This window comes from Zingiber officinale, chromosome 1A, assembly GCF_018446385.1.
Source record: "Zingiber officinale cultivar Zhangliang chromosome 1A, Zo_v1.1, whole genome shotgun sequence".
Classification (NCBI taxonomy): domain Eukaryota; kingdom Viridiplantae; phylum Streptophyta; class Magnoliopsida; order Zingiberales; family Zingiberaceae; genus Zingiber; species Zingiber officinale.
In genome coordinates, this window is record NC_055987.1 from 47285037 (window position 1) to 47289988 (window position 4952).

At 30.9% G+C, this 4952-nt stretch overlaps 1 long non-coding RNA gene and 1 other non-coding gene across 2 annotated transcripts; one reads left to right on the top strand and one right to left on the bottom strand.

Moving 5' to 3' along the window:
* Positions 1-2224: 2224 nt before the first annotated feature.
* LOC122039395 lies at positions 2225-2314 on the bottom strand. The gene has a single exon (XR_006128221.1). It is a non-coding gene; the product is annotated as a small nucleolar RNA SNOR75 (small nucleolar RNA).
* Positions 2315-2610: 296 nt separating this feature from the next.
* LOC122002978 lies at positions 2611-4203 on the top strand. Its single transcript, XR_006117756.1, has 3 exons — positions 2611-2739; positions 3130-3256; positions 3333-4203. It is a non-coding gene; the product is annotated as an uncharacterized LOC122002978 (long non-coding RNA).
* Positions 4204-4952: the final 749 nt, after the last annotated feature.

The following is a 4952-nucleotide window of genomic DNA, read 5'->3' on the forward strand; positions in this document are numbered from 1 at the left end:
TATCATAGACGTTCTAGTGAGATTGTAAACTCATTGCCTTTGAAGTGGGTTAGTGGAGACTTTCTTTCTACGTTGATATGAGATAGGAGTAAAGTTTCTAAGTCATATTAAATGATGTTAATATTGTTCTCATTTGTTTATTATTTTCTGTTTGTATCTAGATTTAACCCGAAAAATCAAATATACAAGTACTTAAAAATGATAATAATAATAATAATAATAATCTTAATCTTAGTTATCAATAATTAATATTTTTTTAATCTAATTATTTAGAACTTATGATCAAATTAATTCTAAAAGTAATCTATCACAACTTAAATTTTTTATACAATTCTCAATAAAAAAAAAAATTTATTTCCATTTCCTATAAAATTTTATTTATTTCAACTTCCTAATGTACATATTATTACCTAATTACCACACAAATGTTTTAAATATAAAAGATCCAAAAATAAATATAATTTATTTTATAGTCATATATTAAAATCAAATATATTTTCTATTAAATTTAGCATAATTTTTTTCTTATTTTAATATAATTCCTTCTAAATTCAATATTTTTTAAAAAAATATAATATATTTATATCTAATTAAATATCATTTAAAAAAAATCTAATATATTTTCGAATATTATTTAAAAAAATCTAATATATTCAAATATATTTTCTATTAAAATTACCTTTTATATTTTTTAAATATAAATAAATTAAAAATAAATATAATTCTTATTAAATTCAATATTTTAAACTAGAATCAAATATATTTTTTATTAAATTAAACATAATTTTTTTTATTTAATATAATTCCTTCAAAATTTAACATCAATTAAAAAAAAATCAATATATTTTATATCCAATTAAATACTATTTAAAAAAACATCTAATATATTTTTTATCCAATTAAAAAATATATTAAATTTAATATAGAAAAAATATACTTAAAATTTAATAAAAAATATATTAAATTTAATACACTAAATTTAAGAAAAAAAATATACTTAAAATTTAATAAAAAAATATATTAAATTCTAATTTAATATACTAATTTTTTTAAAAAAAAGTAATCATTTATAAACTTTTTATATTTAAAATATTAAAAATATTTAAATAAACATATTCAACTAGAAAATAGAAATCTTTAGAAATAAAGATTTATTACTAGAGAATGAGAATAAAGATTTATTTGAATGAAGAGAGTATGCAAAATTGTATTTCCTATGGAAATTGCATGCAAATTTTCCCAATTTTTTTATCAATCATTAGATAAATCAGAAAATGTGTAATGCACTTTGGATGAGATTTGAACGCTATTTGCCTAAGGAGTCCATTCTAATTCTTAACATTGCACCAAAGTCCTGTGTGTAATTACGATTATACAAACAAAGAGTTAAAGGTACATTTTTGAGGCAAATACATCATTTACAAATTTAATTTCCATTAACTTTATTAAGAAAAGCTAAAAACAAATTTATAAACCCTAAACTTCTTCAGCTTCCAACAGAATGCTTGCCTCATCTTCTCTTCTCAGATATTGTTTCAAAGTATACGAAAGATGAAAGATTGCTAATGGATTTTCTTTCGAAATTAAATAAATAAAACTTAACTTAACTCATAAATTTAAAAAAACGAACAAGGAAAACAGCGATCATTAGTTAGAAAAATAAAAACATAGATCTAAAATGTGTCTAACAATTTATTTAAAATGATATATGAATTTACTCAGTGATTTGAGTATGACATCAGGAATAATAAAAAAAATATCGAAAATATTAATAAGATAACATTCGTTCAAAGATTTAAAAGATTGAACCAAAAAAATCGTAATACAAAATAGAGAAACATAAAAAGATTAATGCAAAATAATAAAACACGGTTACTCAAGAAAACATAGGATAGCATTCAGAATGAGTAGGAGGTTTATACTCGCTCAGAGAACAAATTCTCAGAAATGTATAAAAGATTCATCACAATGCCAGATCGTAAGACTTATTTTTCAAACAAAAATGCATATTTATCACCAAATACGAAATGAAATTCGGATAAACAGAGAGAGTATTTCTATCAAAGAAATGCCAAATCCGCTGCAAATTGAGGGTCATAGAAAAAACAGCATGAAATAGAGTTGAAACGAGATAAACAACCATTTTTTAGCAATAAAATGTTAAAAAAATGCTATTGAATTAGGAGACGAAATTGAAACAGAAAAGAAGACACAGAAAACGGATTTCTCTCAGACAAATGCCTCGATTCGTCCTCATGTTGAATGGAATGGATAAATTCGGACTCGTCATCTATCATTTATCTCATCACTAAGAAACCCAACTATCCAGAATCGATCAACAATAGAAAATAAAAGATCAAGAAAAACCCCAGATCAGTAGATGAGAGGAAAAAGGCACAGACCATGTACGAGCGGCGCCGCGATGGATGCTATTGGCTTTGAGTAACATGAGAGGGCTTCGTCGCTATTTATAGAGAGAAGCTAGGGTACGGTTAAGGTTTAACAATCCTCGTTGTTACGAAAATGCCCTTGTTTTTTTAACTACTGGGCCAGATAATTGCGGCCCAATTATGTCACTAGGCATTGGTTGAAAGAGCCCAAAATGACTCTTGGGGCGATTGTTCTTGTTGATGCAGCGGTTCTCACGGCTTCCGCTTCACCGTTCTCACTGTCTCCTCCGCCGCCTCCGCGATCTGTCGAAGCTCGTTACTCGCGCTGGATTGGAACTCAGTTTTTAAGGTACAGTTCCTTAAAGATCGCATCGGAATCTGTCGAACTTCCCGATTCGAAAAATGACGTCTTTGGGGGTCGGATCTAGGTTTTGATCCATTTTCCAAGATCATGGTGATCGGTATCATTTTTTTCATAATGATTTACAGCAGGTAGAGAAGCGGAAGGTGATAACCGTAGATTTAGGCATTCGAATTCTGTGGTTTTTTGCATTCCCTTGTTCTCTCGATTTCAATGTTAATCTCAGATCTTGTTCAAGCTCGAGAACAATGCCGCCTTTTTCATGAACTCGCCATTTCTCTCACAGTCGATCTGAATTTCTAGTGCCATTTTGTGTACAATCAATTCGTTCCCTTGCTCTTCGATACTGAAACGAGCAATCATTGATTCGGATGACAGAAAGGTGAGACTTTGAATGGCCTGGATAGAGAGAAAGGTGAGAGATGCAGAAAAAACAAATGATAAGGACGGAGAAGAATGTTTAGGGTTCTTCTGACGAAGGAGATAAAGTGAAAGTTTGGCCATGGTGCGTGATTCTTAATTTCTCTTAGGGATTAACTTACAATTTTGATTATTCATTTTGTTGGAAATGGGGATAATAGGGAACGTGGCTCATGTTCCTCACTATTCATAATGGAAAAGGTTCATTGTGCCCTTGGTTTATTTCCCTATATAAAGGGGATGCGTCAAAGGATCAGGGTGTGAAAACTGTTATTGTGCAACGACGAGAGTAAGAGGAGAAGATCCAAGGCGGCGGGATTTGGTTTGTGGAATTGTGGAGGGCTTTCCGATATTGTGATCGCTCTTTCGATAGAGAGTTTCGCCATTGCCGATTGCGGATTTGCGGGAGATCGCTGTAAGTTTTTACCGCATTTATTTTTAATTCGTCTTTCATGCATTTAGTATAATCTACATTGGTATCAGAGCACGTAGTTATTTCTAAATGCTCAACGTCGCTCACCGGCGACAGAACCGCTGGTAAGAGTCACCATCGGTGTTAACGTCACTGCTCAGCAGCGTACTGTACCAAGTTTAAAAAATCATGATAGTATAGTGATTTCCATCAGAGCAGGGCTCGGGCCGCAAAGATATACCGGTGAAGGTATTCTGTGACCTATGATGGCATCTTGGTTGATCGATGGAGTGCTCATGGTTGCTGCCTCTCACAATTTCTACGCAAGCAGAGACTGGCTACCTGCGTTTGTCATGGGTGAGGCAGTGAAGTGGTGGGCGACGAACAGATCGTGGTGAAAAAAAATGCCGGCAGCGTGCTCGAGGCGGCCTCGGCCTCTTGCAATTTCTGTATCGTGTTTGTCACTGGTGCGTGATTGAGACGGCATGTGGCATGCGACGTAGGCGTCGTGGCGGTGAAGAAAACAACAAAAGATAAACATGAGATTTCTGTTTTGAATTTTTCTCAAAACAAAAATAAAAAAAAAAAAAAAAAAATGAAATGACGAAGCGCAGTGCTTCGTGAGTAATATTCAATTAAGGAAAATTTAAAAATAAAAAAAAAACATGAGCGTAATTGCTGCATGCATTAAAAAAAAAATGAAACCTTACTGTATCGAATTGTTTTTCCATGCAAAATTTTTAAACTGTGTTTAAAAATTATTTATATATATTTATTAATATATATAAAATTATGCAGGTTAAAATTAATTAAAATTATGATTATTGATCTAATTTTAATTAATTAGGTGGGTTTAAACTGATTGATCTAATTAGACCCGGTTTAGATTAAATCATTGGGTTTAATTAAACCAATTTGATTCAATCCCAAATTAATTTGGGTTGATTAATTAGACTTGGACCAAATATGATCAAATGATCAGATTTGTTCTAATGGGTCAGATTTGATCAAAACAATTAGATTTGTTCTAATTAATTGGACTTAAACCAATGGGCATTGGTTTGATCAAGCAGACCTGAGTTTGATCAAAAAGTCTGAAATTGGTTGAAATAGACTTAGAGAAAAATTAACAGGACATAGGCACAAAATTCCTGTCCAATTAGATTAGTTCTAATTAAGGACAATGGACCAAGCTTGGGATCTGGATCCCTAATCAACCGATCCGATGGGTCTAACCAATTAGATTAGTTCTAATTGTCGACTTAACTTCTGAAAATCGAGAAAATTTATTTTTCTTGATTTATTATGTTGGTAATATGCCTGTCTAAATTGAAATAAGCCGGTTTTGTACTGGTTAGTCGGTTTGTAC